Raw genomic sequence first — 26714 nt, forward strand, 5'->3', positions numbered from 1 at the left:
GATCATCCCGCATATGTGAGGTATCACTGCGAACATCAGCTCATTGGCAGTAATTCTAGTACTCAACCTCCTCTGTAAATCTAAAGTGGTAACCTGTAAAGCAGGAGTAGGCAACCTGGGGCCCTCCAGCTGTTGTGGAACTACATTTCCCAAGTGGCATTGCAAGGCTGGCAGTTACAATTACTCCCAGATTCATGATGGGACTTGTAGCTCTGCAACAGCTGGAGGGGCCCCAGGTTCCCTACCCCTGTTGTAAAGGCTTTTAAAGCGTCGCCTATGGATAGTAACATTTTTGTAGTTTATTGCTGTTGCATAGTGTGCACAATTTTAAAACGTGACATATTTGGTATCTATTTACTCAGTGTAACATCATCTTTTATTTTTTACAAAAAAAAAATGGTTATGTATTGTGCTTGTGTGCATTAAAATTCAAAATGTATTTTTTCCCCAAAAATTACATTTGAAAAACCACTGCACAAATACGGTGTAACATAACAAATTGTAAAACCACCCCATTTTATTCTCTAGGGCCTCTGCTTTAAAAAAAAATATAATGTTTGGGGGTTCTAACTAATTCTTTAGCAAAAAATACTGATTTTTACATGTAGAAAAGTGTCAGAAAAAGGCCTGGAGGTCAAGTTGGGAGCAGGCACACATTGGAAGCCCAGGAAGAGAACAGTGGCAGTTGAAGGTATCCAATATCTCTTAACGGAAAAAAAAAATACTCCTGTTGGGTTTTTACTACTATCTGGAGCTTTGTTACAGACAGAGAGCTGTTACCCTCATCTCCTGTCTTGCTAACAATGTTTTAACAGACACAAAGAGGTTGATTTACTAAAGGCAAATCCACTTTGCACTACAAGTGCACTTGGAAGTGCAGTCGCTGTAGATCTGAGGGGAAGATCTTATCATTCAATCATGTACAAGCAAAAATGCTGTTTTTTATTTTCCTTGCTTGTCCCCTTCAGATCTACAGCGACTGCACTTCCAAGTGCACTTCCAAGTGTACTTGCAGTGCACTTGTAGTGTAAAGTGGATTTGCCTTTAATAAATAAACCCCACAGTGTTCTTGTACGTTTATGTATTTGTTCTGTATTGCATTGAATTGCATTAGGTTAATATTGCTCTATAGTATGCTGACATCTAGTGGTGGCGTTGAGCCACAACTACGTGTTTGCTATGTAAATTGGTATTCCCCTTTGTCCATCCTTCCTGTTAGCACAACATAGTTCAGTTGTAGCTAGACCTATCCTGTTTTTTTCATGTGCCCTTAGTCAGTGTTAGTCAGTGTTAGTACTTTGCAAAAACATGGCTATGGAAAGTCATCTTCTTACTCTTCATACAACTGAAAAACACATCCTTTGTGCTACAATTAGATGAAGTAAAATTTAATTGGATTCAACTTTTCTCTCTCTGTCTTATTGAAGAGTTGCCTGTGAATAGTGCCAAGTCAGCAGGTGACCATACTTACTGGACGGACTGGGTCTAAGGAAGTATGTCTTTGCATGAAGTAATATTTGAAATAGAACACAAAGGTGTCTGTTTATGAAACTGAACAGCGGTGATCCATAAACGGTTTATGAAACAGAGATGATCGGGGGAGAATATGTTCTCCGACCGATGATCTCCACACACTGAGAATCTGTCACTGACTGACACAGAAACAGCCATTTTATGAAGCTGCAATCTCAACACGTTACTGGCGATATGAGTCAGAATTCACCCTCCCCAATTCACCAGCTCAGAGGTGGTGGATCGGGGAGTCAAGAGAGAAACTGAGGAGGAATAAGGAAGATTACTAACTTCCTTCTACCTTGATCAGACCCACCAAGACAGTAACCATGTCCCATATACAGTATCTCACAAAAGTGAGTACACCCCTCACATTTTTGTAAATACTTTATTCTATCTTTTCATGTGACAACACTGAAGAAATGACACTTTGCTACAATGTAAAGTAGTGAGTGTACAGCTTGTATAACAGTGTAAATTTGCTGTCCCCTCAAAATAACTCAACACACAGCCATTCATGTCTAAACCGCTGGCAACAAAAGTGAGTATACCCCAAGTGAAAATGTCCAAATTGGGCCCAAAGTGTCAATATTTTGTGGCCACCATTATTTTCCAGCACTGCCTTAACCCTCTTGGGCATGGAGTTCACCAGTTCACCAAAAAATTCCAAGGGATATAGTGTATCCGAAAATGCAAGGGAAAGCAAGCAAACTTACCCAAGAATTCAAAAGTGATATTGAAGTAATCTGAGCTATGCGTTTTTCATAGATGAAAGTGACGTGAGCAGCTCAAAGGCATCGCACTACAGGGGAAGCATAAAGAGAAACTAGGTATATGAGGCTGGGGTTATGTAAAAATCAAGACAGATGGGTAGCGGGAGACTTACAGACTTACCATAGTGTGTAACAGCATAAACGTGGGTGCCCTGGAGTCCCCGGCAGTACTACATAGCTCAGATTACTTCAATATCACTTTTGAATTCTTGGGTAAGTTTGCTTGCTTTCCCTTGCATTTTCGGATACACTATATCCCTTGGAATTTTTTGCCTTATAACATATCCTTTTTTTCCTTATGATTTCCATAACACTTTGTATGGATTTTCTACCCACTGGATCCTATTCCAATAATAATTTTTTATTTCATCTTATTCTTAGATCTTCCCTACCCATTTTTTGTCATTATCCAATTGGCATTCCTGGTGACATTAATTCAGCATACTGGGTGCCCTGTCTTTTCCTTTTCTTTGACAATTGTATATACTGTAAGTATTTTTTGAGGCTATGTTAGCCTGACCTTATGTCTTTGGTTTGTAGACACAGATTGTTTCTGGAATCTATCCAAACCCTTTAACTTATTTTATATATTGTTTGTTATTCGCCAGGTACTCTTATCTGCCCCCTGCAGCCTCCTATTAAGCATTTATACCTTGGATTCTCCCCGGGATCCCCCACGCCTGCCCCTTGTGACCCGCTGGTAGGTATCATACTATCCCGTCTTTAGGCTCTCTGGGATACCCGCTGGACTGTGGGGTTTACTTGGGTGGGTGGTGGTTATAGGTGCCCATTCACTTCAGCTCTATGCGGGTTGATTTGTGTTCATGTCTGACAGCCCCATAAAATATATACCCTCTATTTTTGTTACGAGTAATTGATGTTATTATATTGTCACCTTTTTTCTGATTGTGATTTTTTATTATAGAGTTCACAATAGCGATACAGGTACAACCAACTGTCCCTGAGGAAATCCGTTTCAGGCGAAACATGTAGGACTATTACTACCTGTTTACAAGACTGGCCACCACGTTCCTAGGCTGGGTCTTGTAAAACTGCTACACAGCTGACTTTTAACTTTCCCATTTTTTTATGCACACCCTTGATTTGTAATTTTGTATAATTTTTTTAAGTATTAATTGTCAATAAAACATTATAATTTTTATAATTTATGCATCTTAATTTTCTGTTGGCACCGTGATAATCCCTTTATCTCTTCTTTACCATTAATATTAAATCAATGCAATATGGCAACCTGAAGTCAAATTTTAGGAACTCCCTGCAATAGAAGTTTCCGTTTTGGTGAGATATTTCCCAAGGGTTAAATATTTCTAAAGGGATTTAGACCCTGCAGCTTTTCTCATCAGAACACTGAGAGTACACCAGGTGATTATCATGAACCAGGTCCTCCCATTCAGAATCGGTCTGCAGAGGACATGGTGAAACAAACAGCAAAGCAGAGTAACAAAAGGTAGGACTCTGCTAGAAATTTTGTTAACAATCCTTGAAATGTAAATTGATCAGTGAGAGGGGATTTTTTTTTCTCAACAAAAGCTGAGCTACTATTTAAAGGTATTTTCAACATAACTGCTTATATCTATAGATTCACTGATTGTTCTGGCATATGGTTTTCACCGAAAGTAAAGTGTGCTTATACATTTTATTATTATGCCCTTTGGTTTGTGACAGTTTAAATTTAATTAATCAAGGAGATAATAGTCACAAGCTAAAATATATAGGCCCTATGATGTCAGTGCTGCAAAGTAATGATGTGTATGTTGAAAAGACTTCCATAGTATGCAGAAAAATGAAGTGCAAACCCTTAAAATAGAAGTCCACCCTAACACTAAAATCCCTGCATCTACAGACATCCACGATCTAACACTAACCTATCTAGCTCTGTAAAGAAGAAATCAATTTACATACCTTTTTTGAAGCCGATCCAATCTGGTCTCCAGCACCGAAAGCTCTGTAGAGGAGACAGCTGACAACAGCTGTGAAATGAATGGGGAGTGATGTCACCCATAGACTTACTATGGGGCACTCCTCTGCACCCGCCTCCACAGCAAAGCCGCATCTGACAGCTGAGCATGGGATCGGGTCCAATCAGCTTAAAAAAAGGTATGTATACGGATTTCTTCTTTACAGGGCTAGATAGGTTAGTGTTAGATCATGGATGTCTGTAGATGCAGGGGTTTTAGTGTTGGGTTGGATTTCTACTTTAACAAACACTCATATGGTATTTTAGTTTTGCAGCCTGAAGAGGAAGAATGGATTCTTATTGGTCATTATAGGTTACCACATTTTGCAGAGTAGTCTGTGTCACTTTGCTGTCTCTCTTCTTTTTTGTAAGCCTTGCAGCTATGATTGCATAATTATGTTATGTTCTTGTTCGGTTTGTCTTACTGCTGTTTTATTCCATTTTAAAATGCATGATACAAGACACTGACTAAAACAAAAACAAGGGAACGACAGCTGTAGTTTACAGTGAGAAGAAAATATGTTGTGATTTAATAAGAGACTCGAGAGTCCTTTCCCATTATAAGTCATGCTATCCCAGTGAAATGTGCCTATACATTTAAATAGACTTATTTTTTATTTCATTCTGGCAAAAGTCCCAGAAAGACAAGCCTTGGTTTTAAAATAGAATTGTTGGCACTTATACTGTTTGTTGAACAAGTGTAATGTGCTGGATTGTACACGATAAGCATGTTACACCCATGCTATAATGAAAAAGTCAGGCATCAAGCAGGTGTATGCTTGCAGTTGCTCCAAGGGTCATCACATATCTGTTTTTTTGCATACTTTTGCATTACATTTTGGTAGCGTGCATTACCACAACACACAACACTTTTTTTCAGATCCTCAGAGAGTTCTTTGCCACGAGGTGCCATGTTGAACTTCCAGTGACCAGTATGAGAGAGTGAGAGCGATAACACCAAATTTAACACATCTGCTCCCCATTCATACCTGAGACCTTGTAACACTAATGAGTCACATGACACCGGGGAGGTAAAATGGCAAATTGGGCCCAATTTGGACATTTTCACTTAGGGGTGTACTCACTTTTGTTGCCAGAGGTTTAGACAATGGATGTGTTGAGTTATTTTGAGGGGACAGCAAATTTACATTGTTATACAAGCTGTACACTCACTACTTTACATTGTAGCAAAGTGTCATTTCTTCAGTGTTGTCCCATGAAAAGATATAATAAAATATTTACAAAAATGTGAGTGGTGTACTCCCTTTTGTGAGATACTGTAAATGGGATAGTTGTTTCTGATCTGATAGATTATGGCTGTATCAGGAAATGATTGTGTATCTGTGATGCTACAACCTCTGCAGACATAAGGACAAATGGAAATCAAAAACAATAAAAGGTATGGCGCTTACCCAAACACAAAAAACAAACACAAAAAACAATATTATTTAATGCGGTAATCAGCATGAATCAAACAATCAGTGCTTATCAACATGAATCAAACAATCCACAGTGTAGAAGTTCCATAAGCAGTGACAGAAATCTTCACAGTCCAAACACCGTGATTAAAAGATGGGTGTTAAAAAGGTTTTTTCTTTAAACCGTGCTCCACCGCAAAACGTATGTGAGAAATACAAACTTACCAAATGTCTATATTACATGAGCCTTGTAACAATTCCAACTTCTTGGTCAGCAACCAATATGGAAGTATTGGCTCCTAACCCCAGAGATATCTCCTTACATTGATCCAACAATAAAGCTCAGGAGAAGCATAGGTAGTGCAGTACGTTTATGAAAACTTAAATCACAGAAACTAATAAAAATGTGCACTTACATTTAGAGGTGCTATAAGACAGCACCAACATTTACAGCTTGAAAAGTGTGCTCACCATCTCTCCAGGATGCGGCATGCGTTCCAAAGCACTGGTGATTTATGCTGATTACCACCTTATATAATATTGTGTTTTGTGTTTGAGTTAGCACCATACCTTTTATTGTTTTTCATTTCACTTGTAAGGTGGTCCACTCCACTTTTAAAAGGGGCAGCTGTACTCACATCTTTATATATATTTATTTTTTGTTTGATTGGCACCACTACTTGTCATAATTGTAAATATTTATTAGGATAAATAGACTGTGCACTTTGCAAGTGCATTTGCACTCTGCAAGAGCATTTGCTACAGAGCATAATAAATGAAGGAAGCTCTGCTAACTTCTATCATCCTTTCATGTGAAAGCAAAAATGCTGTTTCTTATCGTACATCACGGGACACAGAGCCATAGTAGTTACTATGTGGGTTATAGGTCACCTTCAGGTGATGGACACTGGCACGCCCTAAGACAAAAAGTGCACTCCCTATATAACAACATTCCTTGCTTATCAGCAATTTTCATTCCAGGGATAGAGAATTGGCAGGCGGACTACTTGAGTTGCAAACAATTGCTCCTGGGAGAATGGTCCCTTCACCCCGACATCTTTCTGTCAATATGCCAAAAATGGGGAGTTCCAGACATGGATCTGTTTGCGTCCAGGTTCAACAACAGGATCGACAAATTTTGTGTCAAGGACAAGGAATCCGATGGCATATGGAACAGATGCCTTGGTTTTGCTGTGGGATCAGTTTTCACTGATCTGTTCTGCTGCTTCTGCGCCTTCTTCACAGGATCAAGCAAGAAGGGAAGGAGGTTATTCCTTGGGCCCCGAGTTGGCCAGGAGATCATAAAGATGGCGATAGGGGACCCTTGGACCCTACCACTGTGGCCAGACCTTCTTTCGTAAGGACCAGTATTCCATCCTACCTTACAAGTGCTTAATTTAACGGTTTGGCTATTGAGACCAACATTCTAAAGAACCGTGGGCTTCAGTAGTTTCTACTTTGGTTAATGCTAGGAAGCCGGCCTCCAGAGTCATATACTATAGAGTCTGGAAGGCATATGTCTCCTGGTGTGAATCCAGGGGTTGGCACCCCAGGAAATATGTCATAGGGAGGATCCTTGAATTCCTACAGATGGGATTAGAAATGAAGCTGGCCTTGAGTACTATAAAGGACCAGGTTTCGGCCTTATCAGTGTTTTTTCAACGACCTCTTGCTTCACACTCTCTGGTTCGTAACATTATTCAGGGGGTAACGTGGATTATTTCCCCAGTTAGGTCACCCGTGAACCCTTGGGACTTAAATTTAATCCTGTCTGCTTTACAAAAACAGCCTTTTGAGACAATACGAGATATTCCCTTGGTCCTCTTGACGAGGAAAATCATTTTTTTGGTTGCCATATCTTCTGCAAGAAGAGTATCAGAGTTGGCTGCTCTTTCTTGTAAAGAGCCATATTTGATTATTAATAAGGATAAGGTTGTATTGAGGCCTCATCCTAATTCCCTAACGAAGGTAGTGTCAGGTTTTCATTTAAACCAGGATATTGCTCTGCCTTCATTTTTTCCAGAACCTCGTTCTGCGGAGGAAAGGACACTGCATTCTCTTGATGTCGTGAGAGCGGTCAAGGTGTATTTAAAAGTGACCGCTCAGATTTGTAAAACAGATGTTTTATTTGTGTTGCCAGATGGTCCTAAAAGAGGACAGGCAGCGTTGAAACCTACTATTTCTAAATGGATTCGTCAAGTGATTGTTCAAACTTATGGTTTAAAGAGGAGAATTCCTCCTTTTCATATTAAAGAACACTCCACCAGGGCTGTAAGTGCTTCTTGGGCAGTGCATCACCAGGCCTCCATGGCTCAGATCTGCAAGGCCACAACTTGGTCTTTAGTCCATACATTTACTAGATTCTATCAAGTAGATGTAAAAGGTCATGAGGATATCGCCTTTGGGCGCAGTTACTGCAGGCTGCAGTATGAGTCCTCTAGTCTTATAGTGCCCTACTTTTGTTGTGTCTCCCTCCCTTCAGTTGGCATTGCTATGGGACATCCCACATAGTAACTACTATGACTCTGTGTCCCGTGATGTACGATAACAAAATAGGATTTTTATAACAGCTTACCTGTAAAATCCTTTTCTTTGAAGTACATCACGGGACACAGAGGTCCCTCCCTTCTTGGTATACACGTGTATTGCTTTGCTACAAAACTTAGGTACTCCCAGCAGTGGGAGGGGTTATATAGGGAGTGCACTTTTTGTCTTAGGGTGTGCCAGTGTCCATCACCTGAAGGTGGCCTATAACCCACATAGTAACTACTATGGCTCTGTGTCCCGTGATGTACTTCAAAGAAAAGGATTTTACAGGTAAGCTGTTATAAAAATCCTATTTTTTTTATTTTCCTTGCAAGTGATTGGGTATTCTTTGTAAAGTGAAGCTTCACCTCTTCTAGTAAGCTCTGAAACAAATGTCATTGCAGAGTGTAACTGCACTTGTAAAGTGCACATTCTATTCGCCCATAGGATAACCAATAAATCCAACTAAACAAACAACTTTTCTCCCCGATATGCCCATTAAATGTTTAGGTGAGAAGTAACTGCACAAGTGTTTTACATGCATTGTTGGTTGGTATACACATACACGTATATGTTTCGATCATTTGACCGTCATCTCATGCTTATGGTAACCAGTCACCAGTGGGCATTTGTAAAAATGTTAATCTCCACTCTTGAATTGTTTTAATCTTGCACACTTATATTTTATGGATTGTTTGATTTTCTTATTATTTTGTTTTATTCTTTCACGGTCCAAACTGATGTGTCAGCCTGGGTGTTAGGCTCTAAGGCTGTTTCATCTCTTACCTGGGCTCAGTGTTAATTACAGACACTATAAACATTGTTATGTAATAGAGGTATTATCAGGAGTACATGAGAGATAACACAAGTTTTTGTTAACTGGACAGTTTTAACCTCCCTTTAGCAACCAGAGCGGTATCAGCTATCAGTGCTGAATTCAGACAGGAGACAGGCCAGCCTCCATAGGAGCCAACCCGACAGAGAGGGCTGACATTCCTGCTCTGACAGGGAGGGAATACAGGTGAATATGAGCACACACATCATATCTGATACATCGAGCAGTACTATTGCAACAACTAAAAATTGTTAGAAATTATTCATGCCCGAAAAGTGATCTTTAGGACTTATGACACATTTTACTGGCAAATATTTTTTGAAAGACGCCTATGTAAGAAGCAATCAGAATATGTTTCTATAAAATACAAAATGTGACATAAATATTGTTAACAAAATGTAAGCCACATAAAAAAAAAATACAAGCAAAACTCAGTGATGAATTTGAGAAGTTCCAGACCATCTGGCGGCCATGTGCATTTCGGTTCCGTTTCTGCAGGATTTGATCAAGACCTTCTGACCGATATGGGGCAAGTAGATCTGTCAATGCTATGTCCCCCTTCACACCCTCTCCCGCTCTTTTTTTTTAATTGTTTCTCCCACTCTTCCCTCTCCCCCACCACATTTTGCTGCTATCACTAGTTTCCCTTTTCTTCCAATCCTACCATCACACCTATTATGTTCTTCTAAAAAGTTATTTTAAAAATTCATGTATCATTGATACTTTTTCGGTCATAAAGTGTATAAGATCTTAGATGTATATAATAAACTGTATAGTATCTTATATGTATATAATACACTGTATAGTACCGACATTCTACTGTATAGTATTTTATATGAAAAACAATCAGCGTAATTCTCTTACTACAAACACTCAATTTTCATAATATAAATAAATCAATTCCATCGGTTGCAGCTCACACTGTAAAGTGATTCACTCCACTCCTTAAAAAAAATGCACAAACAGAAGATGTAGTGCAGCCGCTATGCATCAACACTACATATAAAATAGCTCAAATATACCAATATAAAAATCAAAAAAAGTTTGAGTACTCCCCGTATGTGTGTACCATATGTACCGGAGTTCTATGATTGTGTATCTTTGCATACTGTATTGCATTTTTTGTGTCTGTATCATGCATCCAGTATCCCTTTGTATTCCTATACATTCACCCTGTGCACCGTAGACCCATTTTAGGTCTATACCTTAATAAATACCTAATTTCATTTCAAATTTACACTTCTCATACTTCTTATTACTCCCGAGTAGGTTCTCCTTTTAAAGTCCTGCAAGAGGAACACATTTCCGTTTGCATAGAATGAAGAAGAGGTTACTGGTGCTGGGCAGAGCTCACTGATGTTCAGCCCTGATACCAGCTCTTCTGCTGGAGGTTGTTTTTCCTCAGCAGACAAGTCTGTTAAATCGCCAGTCTCTGGAACTGGTGTCTGCGGATAGAGGTTCACCATCTCCTGTCCGTGGAACCCAGAAGATGCTATCGGTGCTGGGCAGAGGTTAGCAGAGCTCTGCCCTGTTGTGAGCACTTCAGCTTTGGGGACAGCAATCTCAGGAGTTTACACTGCTGATTCTCTGGCATGCTGTTGGACAGGCACATTCCTCCATCCAACCTTGTCTTGTGCAGAAACAGGTTCATCCAGATGAGTTAAAACTTACTGCATCCGCATAAGAGCTTTGCTTCCATAGCTGGAGGTGAAGGTGAGCAAGGCACACTGTTACTCTGCCCCCATCGCCGATACTTCAGCCGTGTTTTCAGGACTGTCGGATAGTACTTCTGCATAGTTCCAGGCAAAGGGAGCCCCGCCCTGCTGCTGAGCAGAGTCTAACAGCTGTCTGTAGGCGATCTTTAGCTTCCATTCCTGAATAGCCAGAAACTCCAATTCTTTTCTGTGCCCAGAGCAATTCCGAGACATTTAGTCTTCACTCTCTGTAATCCATTATTTCCTCCAAACACCACTCCAGATCACTCCCAAAGTCAGGGTCCTTGGTCAGCCTCCAGTACAACAGTCCCAGGCTACCGTAGTCAAAGCCTTCCGTGGGGCTGTCATCTGCTATCCACGGGCACACTTGGGCTACATACCACTGGAGGGCTCTGTAGCTCTCATCCAACTGCATCTCTGCCCGGATCAGCCTGCTTAACTCAGCTGTCCACTCCTGGTTCGGCTGTTCCCCCAATAACAGCATTTGCACTTCATACTGCGACCAGTACCTTACATGGATGGAGGGGAGACTTTTTCCCCGGTGCTGCTTCTAGCGAGCTAGCACTTTCTTCAAGAGTTGTAGGCAGACAGAATCATACCATCCCAGCAGGACCTGCACTGATACTGGTCCCCTGTGCTGTATGCGCATCTCTCGCAACCTCCTTTGGAATTCCTCTTCCATGGCGGCTGGTATCTGTACCTCTCCTCTTCTGCTATCTGGACTTTGGATCCTGGTGGTGGTTTGGACATGTTCACAGCCAGGAAGCACAATCCCACCGCTGCCAACCAATTGTGACGGACCCAGTACTCAAGATGGGTCTGCCTGCCGTAAATGCCCCCTCCCTTGGATTCAGGGTGGTGTAAACTCTCCAATCAGCAATAAGGAACACACAGGCATTGAAACATTTGAACAATAGAGCACCTTATCAGCAGGGTGGGCTGTTGGGGATTCCCCCCTCCCCTCTCTGCCCTGTCCCCATTTTACATGCCAGGAACACCAATACAAACATCCATCCCACAATGCATTTCTTAAGGCAGACAGACACAACAGAACAATGGGACACAGCCACACCCCAAACAATCCCAGCAAAGAGTCCAACAGCAGAGACAACACACAATATATACATATATACAACCAGGGGCGTTGCTAGGTCTGCAAAAGATCTGGGGCAAGAGCCCATAGCAGCAGTCACCAACCTGGGGGGGCACGCCAGTGGTAAGCAATTTTTTGCGGGCAAAGGAAGGCTGGTGTTGGCGTTTCAATCATCATGGCACCATGGTTGATATGGTGTCAGGGTGATCGAAGAGCATTGTTTCTATTGTTATATTGAAATATATAATATAATATATAATGAAGTGGTTCAACTCACCATAATGCAGAATTAGTGGGAGCCCTGGGTGTGTCACTTGCCACGTCACCTGCCACCATTTGCAGATTGTCACTTGCCACCATTTGCAGATTGTCTCTTGCCATGTCACTTGCCACCATTTGCAGATTGTCACTTGCCATGTCACCTGCCACCATTAGCAGATTGTCACTTGCCACGTCACTTGCCACTATTTGCAGATTGTCACTTGCCACGTCACCTGCCACCATTTGTAGATTGTCACTTGCCACGTCACCTGCCACCATTTGCAGACTGTCACTTGCCACGTCACCTGCCACCATTAGCAGATTGTCACTTGCCACACCACTTGCCACAATTTGCAGATTGCCACTTGCCACGTCACTTGCCACCATTAGCAGATTGTCACTTGCCATGTCACCTGCCACCATTTGCCACCATTAGCAGATTGTCACTTGCCACCATTTGCAGAGTGTCACTTGCCATGCCAGCCAGTGCCACCAAATGTGCATTCTCGCTGCATTGGTGGCAGGCTGGCAGCACCGGCCCATTTAGTGAGGGCAGAAGAGCGGAGAAGCGGGCGGGCAGTGAGAGATGATGTCATCTCTCTGCTCCCCGCCGCACATCACTCCCACGTTGAAGTCCCGACTGTGAGGGCAGAAGAGTGGTGACAGGCAGGCGGAGAGAGATGATGTCATCTCTGCTCATCCGCCCGCTCGTCTTCAGGGCTGGACTGGGACAAAATTTTGGCCCTGAACTTCATCCAGACCGGCCAACTTTGACAGGTATCACCCATGCCGGACAAACCCGCCCCCCGGCCCGCCAACCCCTGATGGCCGCCCAAGCCCCCCCTTCACTAGCCATTAGCCGTTCTACTTTATTAGCGTAGAACGGCTGGTACTGGTACTCTTATAGGCAGTACCAGTGGGGAAGCTAGACATTACTTTACACAGGGCAAAGAATCAGTTCGGTGCCCTCCCCGTAATGGGACAAGAAGTCTAGGCAGAAGTGAGAACTCCCAGGCCATAGCTGTTGAGTCAGCTGTCTGTCCCCTCCCCCGTACTCCTTCTGGTCCCTCCCATGCTCCTCTGTCCCCCCACCATGCTCCTCTGGTCCTACCCCTGCTTTTCTGTTCCCCCACATGCTTATGCGTTCCTCTCCTGCTCCTCTGTTCCCCTCCATGCTCCTCTGTACCCTTGTGTTTCTCTGGTCCCCCTGCTTCTCTGTTTCCTCACATGCTTCTGCATTCCTCTCCTGATCTTCTGGTCCCCCTTACTCCTGTGGTCCCCCTGTGCTCCTCTGGTCCACCTGTGTTGCTCTGTGCTGGTCCCCCATGTGCTGAGCTGGTCACCCTGTGCTCCTCTGGTTCCCCTTGCTCCTGTTGTCCCCCGCGTGCTGCGCTGGTCCCCCGCGTGCTGCTTTGGTCCCCCATGTGCTGCTCTGGTCCCCCATGTGCTGCGCTGGTCCCCCACGTGCTGCTCTGGTCCCCCAAGTCCTGCTCTGGTCCCCCAAGTCCTGCTCTGGTCCCCCAAGTGCTGCTCTGGTCCCCCATGTGCTGCGCTGGTCCCCCATGTGCTGTGTGCTGGTCCCCTGCATGTTCCACTGATCCCCCACATGCTGTTTTGGTCCCACATGTGCTCTGCTGGTCCCCCCCCGCTGCTCTGGTTCCCGTGCTCCTCTACCCCCCCCATGCTGTTCTATCCCCCCCAGCGCTCACCTCCTCTCCCTGCTTAGATATGCAGCACGGCATACAGACATGACAGTACACAGACATACGGACATGATCCTTAGGAATGGACACTGAGAAGCTCATCGTACGATCCAGAAGACATGCAGCCGCACACAGCTGTGACATAAACTTCCTCGGCACTCATGCTCTTGTTCTTTCCTTCCCCCACTCTCATCTAGATTCTCCACGGCAGCAGACAGGATGGAGAGCGGGGAAGGAAAGAACAAGAGAACGAGTGCCCAGGAAGTTTATGTCACAGCTGTGTGCGGCTGCATGTCTTCTGGATCGTACGATGAGCTTCTCAGTATCCATTCCTAAGGATCATATCTGTATGCAGCCGCGCTGCATAACTAAGCAGGGAGAAGAGCGAGGTGAGCGCTGCGGGGGGCAGGGAGTCAGAAGAGCGGAGGGGGTGGCGGTCCGGTGGCTCAGTGCCAGTACATGCCTGCTCGTCTCTCCTCAACCTCCAATGCCACCTGCTGCAGCCACGACCCGCCTGCTCGTCTCTCCTCCACACCCGCTGAAACTCTGGGCTATGAGCTCCACATTCGGGGCTCCAGCCTCAATAGCCACCCCCTGGCGACACCTACGTATACAACATTCTAGTGTGGCTCTACAGTGAGTCTGACTAGCACAGATCAGACTGGGGTTCTCGGTCACCCTGTGTCCATTAATTTACACATATGGGGGGCCGGGTGAGCTGGACACTGAGTTTCCAGAGCTCTCCAAGACAAGCTGGGTTCCACAAGCCCCCCACCCAAAGTGATTCCCATCACACTGAATATATAGGCAGTACTCTCCAAAGATCCTAACATGGGCCATTCTCTTTTGCACTAAAACAAATCCTGTTGATGATGTCATCTCTGCTCATCCGCCCGCCCGGCCCGCCAACCCCTGATGGCCGCCCAAGCCCCCCCTTCACTAGCCATTAGCCGTTCTACTTTATTAGCGTAGAACGGCTGGTACTGGTACTCTTATAGGCAGTACCAGTGGGGAAGCTAGACATTACTTTACACAGGGCAAAGAATCAGTTCGGTGCCCTCCCCGTAATGGGACAAGAAGTCTAGGCAGAAGTGAGAACTCCCAGGCCATAGCTGTTGAGTCAGCTGTCTGTCCCCTCCCCCGTACTCCTTCTGGTCCCTCCCATGCTCCTCTGTCCCCCCACCATGCTCCTCTGGTCCTCCCCCTGCTTTTCTGTTCCCCCACATGCTTATGCGTTCCTCTCCTGCTCCTCTGTTCCCCTCCATGCTCCTCTGTACCCTTGTGTTTCTCTGGTCCCCCCTGCTTCTCTGTTTCCTCACATGCTTCTGCATTCCTCTCCTGATCTTCTGGTCCCCCTTACTCCTGTGGTCCCCCTGTGCTCCTCTGGTCCACCTGTGTTGCTCTGTGCTGGTCCCCCATGTGCTGAGCTGGTCCCCCTGTGCTCCTCTGGTTCCCCTTGCTCCTGTTGTCCCCCGCGTGCTGCGCTGGTCCCCCGCGTGCTGCTTTGGTCCCCCATGTGCTGCTCTGGTCCCCCATGTGCTGCGCTGGTCCCCCACGTGCTGCTCTGGTCCCCCAAGTCCTGCTCTGGTCCCCCAAGTGCTGCTCTGGTCCCCCATGTGCTGCGCTGGTCCCCCATGTGCTGTGTGCTGGTCCCCTGCATGTTCCACTGATCCCCCACATGCTGTTTTGGTCCCACATGTGCTCTGCTGGTCCCCCCCCACTGCTCTGGTCCCCGTGCTCCTCTATCCCCCCCAGCGCTCACCTCCTCTCCCTGCTTAGATATGCAGCACGGCATACAGACATGACAGTACACAGACATACGGACATGATCCTTAGGAATGGACACTGAGAAGCTCATCGTACGATCCAGAAGACATGCAGCCACACACAGCTGTGACATAAACTTCCTCGGCACTCATGCTCTTGTTCTTTCCTTCCCCCACTCTCATCTAGATTCTCCACGGCAGCAGACAGGATGGAGAGCGGGGAAGGAAAGAACAAGAGAACGAGTGCCCAGGAAGTTTATGTCACAGCTGTGTGCGGCTGCATGTCTTCTGGATCGTACGATGAGCTTCTCAGTATCCATTCCTAAGGATCATATCTGTATGCAGCCGCGCTGCATAACTAAGCAGGGAGAAGAGCGAGGTGAGCGCTGCGGGGGGCAGGGAGTCAGAAGAGCGGAGGGGGTGGCGGTCCGGTGGCTCAGTGCCAGTACATGCCTGCTCGTCTCTCCTCAACCTCCAATGCCACCTGCTGCAGCCACGACCCGCCTGCTCGTCTCTCCTCCACACCCGCTGAGACTCTGGGCTATGAGCTCCACATTCGGGGCTCCAGCCTCAATAGCCACCCCCTGGCGACACCTACGTATACAACATTCTAGTGTGGCTCTACAGTGAGTCTGACTAGCACAGATCAGACTGGGGTTCTCGGTCACCCTGTGTCCATTAATTTACACATATGGGGGGCCGGGTGAGCTGGACACTGAGTTTCCAGAGCTCTCCAAGACAAGCTGGGTTCCACAAGCCCCCCACCCAAAGTGATTCCCATCACACTGAATATATAGGCAGTACTCTCCAAAGATCCTAACATGGGCCATTCTCTTTTGCACTAAAACAAATCCTGTTTGCATATCGGTGGTTACAGTGGCTGGACCAGCACAGGGAACTGAGATGACAGCCACTCTCTCCGATTCCCAGGGCTATTGCTTTTGATCATTAGAAAACTAAAGGAAACATTATATTGTAGTCACAAGCACAGTAAAAAAGAAGCAGATTTTGTAAATATTATGACAACTAAAATGTGTTCATTCAGAGAACTAAATTAGCTTATACTGTAACTTATAATGAGCATGTTTTAATCTGCAATTTGTTCCTTTAAATTATATTTATAATACAAAGCACGGAAGTTATTTAACAAAGGAAAATCATTAAGGCTTCTAAAAAAATTTGTATTTTTGTAATACTGCCCAACTGCACCCCTCCAATTACTTCACCTGAGGTGGGAGCCTCCCCTATCAATTCGTCTGTTATCCTTGGGTACAGGATATTATGGATGGGGTTTATATATATGTGTGTTTGTGTGTGTGTTAAAATACAAAATACATGACAATTACTGCTTTCCCCCTTTTTTGGGGGTTCCAACATTTATTCTATAAAGTGAGAATGTTTTATAAAAGCGTACAGTATCCAAACTTTCATTTTTGAAGATGTCATTTTTCTGAAACTAACTCTTCCATATTTGGGGGGAGTTTGTACCTTTGTGATCTAAGCAATTTCAGCTGAATGCTTGAACTATTTTGTTTTTTTTTAACTAGCTATGAAGTACAACAGTATAATGTTGCGGGAGAGCGGTGGGGGGAGAAGGAGCAGATCGGCTGTGTCATCCCGTGCGAGAGAGGAGGGAGGGAGAGGGGAACAGGGAGAACTGTCGGCTCTGAGCTGTATGAGAGAAGCTCTCCGATCAGAGCCGTGCTGAGGAGGCAGGCAGCATTGATGAGCACTGATAGACAGTGCTGATAGCAGGCATTGATGGGCACTGATAGGTGACACTGATAGGCAGCACTGATAGGTGGCATTGATGGGCACTGATAGATGGCATTGATGGGCACTGATCTGTGGCACTGTTGGGCATTGATAAGCACTGATTGGCAGCACTGGTAGGTGGCATTGATGAGCAATGGTCTGTGGTACAGATAGGTGGCATGGCACTGATGGGCATTGATGAGCACTGATAGGCAGCATTGATGAGCACTGACAGGTGGCACTGATAAGCGGCATTGATGAGCAATGATAGGTGTCATGGATAGGCGGCACTGATGGGCATTAATGAGCACTGTTAGGCAGCACTCATAGACTGCACTGATGGGCAATGATAGGCGGCATTGATGAGCACTGATAGGTGGTACTGATAGGCAGCATTGATGGGCACTGATAGGTGGCACTGATAGGCAGCATTGATGTGCACTGGTAGGTGGCACTGATAGGCGGCATTGATAATCTCTGATAGGTGGCACTGATAAGCGGAATTGATGGGCATTGATGGGCACTGAGCTCTGATAAGCAGAACTGATGGATGCCGATAGTCTCTTGTAACTCCACAGATGCTGCTATTGGTGCTGGGCAGAGCTCAGTGAAGTTTGGCCCTGATACCAGCTCTTCTGCTGGAGGCCCACCATGTTGTTCTTCCTCAGCAGAAAAGTCTATCAAATCGCCAATCTCTATAACTGGTGTCTGGGGATCGAAGTTCGCAATCTCCTGTCCGTAGAATGAAGAAGAGGTTACTGGTACTGGGCAGAGCTCAGTGATGTTCAGCCCTGATACCAGCTCTTCTGCTGGAGGTTAACTAGGTTGTTTTTCCTCAGCAGACAAGTCTGTTAAATCGCCAGTCTCTGGAACTGGTGTCTGCGGATAGAGGTTCATCATCTCCTGTCCGTGGAACCCAGAAGATGCTATCGGTGCTGGGCAGAGGTTAGCAGAGCTCTGCCCTGTTGTCGGCACTTCAGCTTTGGGGACAGCAATCTCCGGAGTTTCCACTGACAATTCTCTGGCATGCTGCTGGACAGGCACATTCCTCCATCCTACTTGCTGCATCCGCCATAAGAGCTCTGCTTCCATAGCTGGAGGTAGAGGTGAGCAAGGCACACTGTTACTCTGCCCATATTGCCGATACTTCAGCTATGATTTCAGGACTGTCGGATAGTACTTCTGCATAGTTCCAGGTAAAGGGAGCCCCGCCCTGCTGCTGAGCAGAGTCTAACAGCTGTCTGTACATAGGAAAAGACCCTAAAGATAGGGAACTTATGTACCCCCCAGTACAGTGGGACTTTGTAGGCGAACAAAACGATTACATTTAAGTAAAAAGTCTTATTTATTTAGAAAAAACATAAAAACAAGATATACTAGACATAAATCTCTACAAAAGTGCTTATGCAATGGATTTTCTTTCATATGATTATTGTATACTTCCATCTATAGACACATGTTTCTCTAGAAGCCTGACATGTTTCAGGACAGTGTCCCTTCTTCAGAGGCGTATTGCAGAGAGAAATATTATGTATGTGGAAGATACATTCAGTAAGATAGTCCTTTAAGACTGAAAACAAGTGCATAAGATGTGCACATGTGCAAACTTTTGTGTTGAATAAAAAGAAAAAATACTTTTGATAAAATAACAGTGGCCATCGATTGGCCAACTAGCAAATATGATGGTTGTCCCCTGGCTTCGGAAATAGCTCCGCAAAGGCCCCCAAATGGGAGGACGACCGCGCTGAGTCCCCAGAATGACTTGTTCGAATTTGGGTATTACGAACAGGCAGCTGGAGCGTAATGAGCCTTGGTAGGTGGGATAACAGCTGCCTGTTCGTAATACCCAAATTCAAACAAGTCATTCTGGGGACTCAGCGCGGTCGTCCTCCCATTTGGGGGCCTTTGCGGAGCTATTTCCGAAGCCAGGGGACAACCATCATATTTGCTAGTTGGCCAATCGACGGCCACTGTTATTTTATCAAAAGTATTTTTTCTTTTTATTCAACACAAAAGTTTGCGCATGTGCACATCTTATGCACTTGTTTTCAGTCTTAAAGGACTATCTTACTAAATGTATCTTCCACATACATAATATTTCTCTCTGCAATACGCCTCTGAAGAAGGGACACTGTCCTGAAACATGTCAGGCTTCTAGAGAAACGTGTCTATAGATGGAAGTATACAATAATCATATGAAAGAAAATCCATTGCATAAGCACTTTTGTAGAGATTTATGTCTAGTATATCTTGTTTTTATGTTTTTTCTAAATAAATAAGACTTTTTACTTAAATGTAATCGTTCTTTTCGCCTATAAAAGTCCCACTGTACTGGGGGGTACATAAGTTCCCTATCTTTAGGGTCTTTTCCTATGCACCGACTTGGGATGTTGGCAACATGTTGAAGGCAATATAGTTGACCTTCGCTGGTTCACTTTACTATATATAAACAGCTGTCTGTAGGCGATCTCCAGCTTCCATTCCTGCATGGCCAGAAACTCCAATTCTTTTCTGTGCCCAGAGCACTTCAGAGACATTCAGTCTTCACTCTCTGTAATCTATTATTTCCTCAAAATGTCACTCCAGATCTTTCCAAAAGTCAGGGTCCTTGGTCAGCCTCCAGTACAACAGTCCCAGGCCACCGTAGTCAAAGCTTTCCATGGGGCTGTCATTTGCTATCCACGGGCACACTTGGGCTACATAACACTAGAGGGCTCTGTAGCTCTCATCCAACTGCATCTCTGCCCGGATCAGCCTGCTTAACTCAGCTGTCCACTCCTGGTTTGGCTTTTCCCCTAATAACAGCATTCGCACTTCATACTGCGACCAGTACCTTACATGGATGGAGGGGAGACTTTTTCCCCAGTGCTGCTTCTAGCGAGCTAGCACTTTCTTCAAGAGTTGTAAGCAGACAGAATCATACCATCCCAGCAGGACCTGCACTGATACTGGTCCCCTGTGCTGTATCCACATCTCTCGCAACCTCCTTTGGAATTCCTCTTCCATGGTGGCTGGTATCTGTACCTCTCCTCTTCTGCTATCTGGACCTTGGATCTTGGTGGTGGTTTGGACATGTTCACAGCCAGGAAACACGATCCCACCGCTACCGACCAATTGTGACGGATGGGTCTGCCTGCCGTAAATGCTTCCTCTGTCTGGTACCACACAATCCAAGATCTCTCAAAGCACCCAGTCATTAGCCGTAACTCAATGTAGGGTGAAAACAACAGACTGTTTATTGAAACACAGGTACAAACAGATATACAACTCAGGGGTAATGCCCCCTTCCTTGGATTCAGGGCGGTGTAAACTCTCCAATCAGCAATAAGGAACACACAGGCATTGAAACATTTGAAAACTAGAGCACCTTATCAGCAGGGTGGGCTGTTGGAGGGATTCCCCCCTACCCTCTCTGCCCTGTCACCAGTTTACATGCCGGGATCACCAATACAAACATCCATCCCATAATACACTTCTCCTAAGGCAGACAGACACAACAGAACAATGGGACAGAGCCACACCCCAAACAATCCCAGCAAAGAGTCCAACAGCATGAGACAACACACAATATATACATATATATACAACATTCCAGTGTGGCTGTACAGTGAGTCTGACTAGCACAGATCAGACTGGGGTTCTTGGTCACCCTGTGCCCCTAATGGACACAGGGTAATTTACACATAGGAGGGGCCGGGGGAGCTGGACACTGAGCTTCCAGAGCTCTCCAAGGCAAGCCCCCCACCCAAAGTGACTCCCATAACACTAAAACAAATCCTCTCTTCTGCGCTAAAACAAATCCTTTTTGCATATCGGTGTGTGTACAGTGGCTGGACCAGCACAGGAAACTGAGATGACAGCCATTCTCTCCGATTCCCAGGGCTACTGCTTTTGATCATTAGAAAACTGAAGGAAACATTGTACAGTATTGTAGTCACGAGCACAGTGAAGCAGATTTTGTAAATATTTTGACAACTAAAATGTGTTCATTCATCAGAGAACTAAATTAGCTCATACTGTAACTTATAATGAGCATGTTTTAATCTGCAATTTATATTTATATATATTATATTTATAATACAAAGCACGGAAGTTATTTAACAAAGGGAAATCATTAAGGCTTCTTAAAAAATGTGTATTTTTGTAATACTGCCCAACTGCACCCCTCCAATTACTTCACCTGAGGTGGGAGCCTCCCCTATCAATTTGTCTGTTATCCTTGGGTACAGGATATTATGGATGGGGTTTATATATATGTGTGTTTATGTGTGTGTTAAAATACAAAATACATGACAATTACTGCTTTCCCCCTTTTTTGGGGGTTCCAACATTTATTCTATAAAGTGAGAATGTTTTATAAGAGCCTACAGTATCTAAACTTTCATTTTTGATTTTCCTGAAACTAACTCTTCCATGTCTGGGGGGAGTTTGTACCTTTGTGATCTAAGTATTTTCAGCTGAATGCTTGAAGTATTCTGTTTGAAGTACAACAGTATATTGTTGTGGACAAGTTCTCTGCTCTTTGACACAAAGATTTTTAAATCATAGCAGTGCAAGTGAAACAGTTATGCCCTGTACACACGACCAGTTTTGCCGTCAGAATAAACTCTGAAGGTTTTTCCGATGGAGTTCCGTCAGAATTCCGCTCAAGCTGTCTTGCATACACACGGTCACACCAAATTCCAACCGTCCAGAACGCGGCGACGTACAACACATATGACGGGACTAGAAAACAGGAGCTCAATAGCCAGTAGCCAATAGCTTCTGTCTCGTACTTGCTTCAGAGCATGCTTCGTTTTTGGTGCGTTGGAACAGCATACAGACAAGCGTTTTTTCCGATAGTAATTTGTTCCATCAGAAAAACATAGAACATGTTCTCTATCTAAGTCCGTCTGAATTTTCGATGGAAAAAGTCCGATGGGGCATACACACGGTTGGAATACACGATGATAAGCTCCCATCGGACTCTTTCTGTCGGAAATTCCGTTCGTGTGTACGCGGCATTAGATGATGAATATCAAATAGCAGTGGTAGCTAGCCACAAGTTAATAGTTTTAGATCCCTGAACCTTACCAAGGCTGTTAGTAAAAACCTGGTTTCAGCAATTATAAATGATGCAAGAGAGTGCACGTGTATAGGGTGGCTATTCCTATTCACACTTTACAGCATGTTACCACGGACCTATGTTTATGTCCAACAAAAAGGCAAAAATCACTAGTGCAAACACACAGACCTCACTCAAATGCATATTTTCAATTAAATAACCTAAATGTGTCTCTGTTGCTATACTAAACATACTCAACTAAGCTCTGTTTGGAAAAGAAGACTGGATATACTTACTTCTTCTGTCACCTGTGCTAAGAACCCAGCACTTCCAAAAGAGGTGAACTCCTGAATCCCTCACAGCTCCTTCTGGTTCTAGCTGACGTTCACATCCCTTCTCAGTTTGCCTTAAAGGATAGGTCCACCAATTGGAGCACGTTACACGTTACCCCATATTTAGGGTATAACATGTAACATGTTCCAGACTTGAAATTAATGTATGCAAAGTGCTGCTCACAAACCAAATCTTATTCATATATAAAAAACTTATCAACAAAAGTCCATATATAACCAAGTGTCATTCAAATCAACTTGTGTAGGTTAAAATTAAAAACTTAAAAACCTCCAAAAACGTAATGAAATAAATGAGTGTTTTTCCACTCTTCAAACTTTAAGGCTGGGTTCATACTAGAGTACGGAGCGGCTCACAGCAGGGGGTCCAGTATGTCTCCATTTACCATTTCAGGTGCAATTTCAGCCCAAATTTTTGGCTGAATTCAGCCTGAAATGGACCAAAAGATGCTCATGGCTCCTGTTCAATTCTCACTGGAGCCGCTCCGGAGATGTGTGAACCGGCTTCATAGAGAGCCGGTCACAATCTCCTGCTATGTGAACTGAATGCGGAGAAACAATTCACAATAGTGTGAACCCAGCCTAAATCATCAAATGTGCTCGCTCACATGGTCCCATATGTTCCAGACCTGCCCTCTGCATCCCCAATCCCCCATCCCTGTGACAGAGGGTGAGGGATCCTCTTCCTGCACCCGTTGTCACAATTTGAAAAGAATGTGGCTGTGTGGGGCTCCACCTACACAGGCACATCATTCATTCACAGGAATCTGTGAATAAGAAAACTACAAGTCATCTTCCACCACAGCAGACAGCCTATAGTTCTCAATGGACCACGAGCATGATGATCATCAGGGTTGTAGTCCATTCACTTCCTACAGCTCTGTTAAAGTATGTCCGTACACAGGTATGGGCAACAGAACAGCAGGCTGTGTGTACAGACACCTGGCATTGCACCCATGATCCACTGATTGTGGGTGCAATGCCCTAAAGGCTCCTGTGAAAAAAATAATAAATGCAAATTTTTTCCTGCAAAAATATGTTCATTTATGCATTTTATTTTATTTATTTTTTCAAAGAGGTGAACCTACCCTTTACTTTTGCTAAAGGATTGAATAGAGCTGGACAAACAGGAAGATAAAAAAAAATATTTCATACAATCTGATGCACTGTAAGGATTGTGGAGCAGTTAAGTAATTACCACGCACTTCTGAGATTGCTCAAGCTACCCTGGGAGCTAGATCCACGCATTATTACTTTTTCCACTGCCACACACACCCACGTACATCAAACACACAACTTAGAATACCCTGCCATCACCTGCAGTTTGTCAGCTGACTGGTCTGTTTGGAAACCATAAATACATACAGATCCCTGTCTGGCAGATCTGCTAGTTTACACACACTGATGACATGCAATCTGCAGATGCACATTGCAATTTGATACAGATTAACAACAAACTTATACCAAGTTTACAGACACTGGTACAACAATGCATCAGTTTTTCTAGGAGTATGAATTCTTAGCTTAGCGCACATTATGCAATTATTATTTTTTTTAAATGTAATATTCCTAGGTCGACACTGCATAAAATTATGCACAAAGGTAAAAACTAGAAAAATACAAGAAAGAAAAAAGACATACAGAATTTACCTATATGCTATATAATAAAAAAGAGGGAAAATAAAAAAAACATTACCATTTGGGCAGTTTTGTTTTATCCTGTTTGCAGGAGAATGCAGAAATTCTTTAAGCACCCTGTCTTTGAATATACTTCCTCAGACAGAGGCGGCTCTCTAATTAGGCAAATTAGGCGGTCGCCTAAGGCCTCGCACTCACAGGGGCCTCGCGGCCGCCTAATTTACCTGTTCTCAATCACTGAAGTTGACGTCGGCGGCTCCGCCTACCCCCACTGGGACTCCGTGGCCCAGGAGCTGACCGGCAAATCGGATACTGCCCGCAGCCCGAGGAATAGCGGCCTCATCACGGAGTGTCCCAGTCCGTGGGGCCTCATTTGTAAGTTTTGCCTAAGGCCTCACAAAGCCTAGAGCCACATCTGTCCTCAGATGTGATACACAAAACACAGATGAGTAGACTGGTGCACTACAGATTGAAAACCCAAAGCCCTGAGCAGGTTGGTTATATTCCTTGTGTGCATTCCAATGTTCTGTTGTACAATTATATGAATCTCTGTAATATTTATGATTATTTCAGTATACCAGTGGTGGACATCTTGAAATTTTCCTAAGCCCCCTCCAATTGCCCTGATCCAATAATTATGTACCGTATGTGCCTCCGTAGACAATAAAAGTTTACATTCAGGCATAGAAAGTGGTTTACAAACCCCCACAGACCAAAAAATACAATGATATAATAAAGAAGGTCTGCAAAAATCCCAGGAGTCAAGTAGCTAGGACACCTACAAAATTATAGTTGGCAACTACCTAAGGGTTCCTTGCGACTTGTCAGTACATGTTTTTAAGTAAAGTTAAAGATAAATCTTGTGAGCCACACTGGTCCTGTGCCCAACATGTACTACCTCCAGCTGCGTGCGCTGATCAAGTTTCATATATCGTGCAAAGGTATAATTGGAAAATATGCGCTGCGCTTGAGAGACCCAAAAAAATATAAATAAAATAAACTAAATCCAACTACTTGCGTGTAAATCAACTATACAGTATTAAATCTGTCCTATTATACATAAAGTGCAATATGCGAGATAAGTGTGTCAAAATTAATATTAAAATAAACAATAAAGTGCATAGTTGAAACAAGTGCTTATTGCTCCATAAAAGACATCTTGAGTGCCCTAATAAATTCCAAAAAGTGCTTAGTGCTCCATATACGGCATCTTGCCTGCCCTGATAAGTTATTAAAAGAATAACATGTGAAAAAAGTTCTATGTAGCACTCCAAATCAGTGCATGCAGGTGATGTCCAACTGTGATATCAAATCAATGCGTGCAGGTGATGTCCAACTGTATATCAATCATCATGCTGAAATATCCTGAGTCCATCCATGCTCCGGTGCACTCCAGTGACCCCCTTAAGCTAATGCGCTCACCTCAGAGCGTGTGACCCAGCTGCTACCCTGAGTCAAATCACGCTTTGGAGCCACCCCCGGGCTCAGTATTGATATCAGGTCTATTCCTCCAGCTGGAAACAATGTGGCTCCATACATATAAATGAAAGAGAAAACTATATAGTGTAATATAGCCAAGTAATTTATTGTATAAAAGTGCTCCCCACACTGGGGTACTCACATGGTACTGGTGCGTCAGTGCACCATTCTATAACAGCCTCCAAATGACAAAATAAAAGATCGCTGGGCGCATGGTGCGGTATGCTATGGTAGGATAATGCTGTGTGCGGTCTGTGTTGCTCTCCCCGTCCTGGCCCCTCCCCTACGCGTCTTCGACACAGGGATCACGTGTCTTTATCAGGGGGATATGATTGGACGAATGCTCTACAGGTTTATAGAAGGCGACCGCGGCCATTTTGCCATAGATCGCGGACACTCTAGTGTTAGACTACAGCTTGTATTTTGATGTAAAGGCCTATCTCATAATACTGACCATAGCTAATGGGAAAATGCAAAACAGTCAGTAGGGGATATCTACCTAATGTTACTCAGTGCTAAGCCTGTCTATAGATGTCTGCTGAATTGAGCTAGTAATGATAATGCACAACCCAGGACGGAGCTCCGGTACCCCGCATACCACAACATACCTCCATATACACAATTAAAATACAAGTATGCACAGAATGATAAACTAAATAAATGCAGTTATTTGCCCAACTATCCATAATGGACAATAATTATAAGACATGGTAAGGACCAATACAAAAAGCATATAAAAATACAAAAATATTTATCGCAAATCTCCATGTATATAAATAAATAGATGCAGTTATTGGTCCAAATATCCATAATGGACAATAATTATAAGACATGTTATGACCGATACAAAAAGCTTATAAAAATATAT

Source organism: Aquarana catesbeiana, linkage group LG05, assembly GCF_042186555.1.
Source record: "Aquarana catesbeiana isolate 2022-GZ linkage group LG05, ASM4218655v1, whole genome shotgun sequence".
Taxonomy (NCBI): domain Eukaryota; kingdom Metazoa; phylum Chordata; class Amphibia; order Anura; family Ranidae; genus Aquarana; species Aquarana catesbeiana.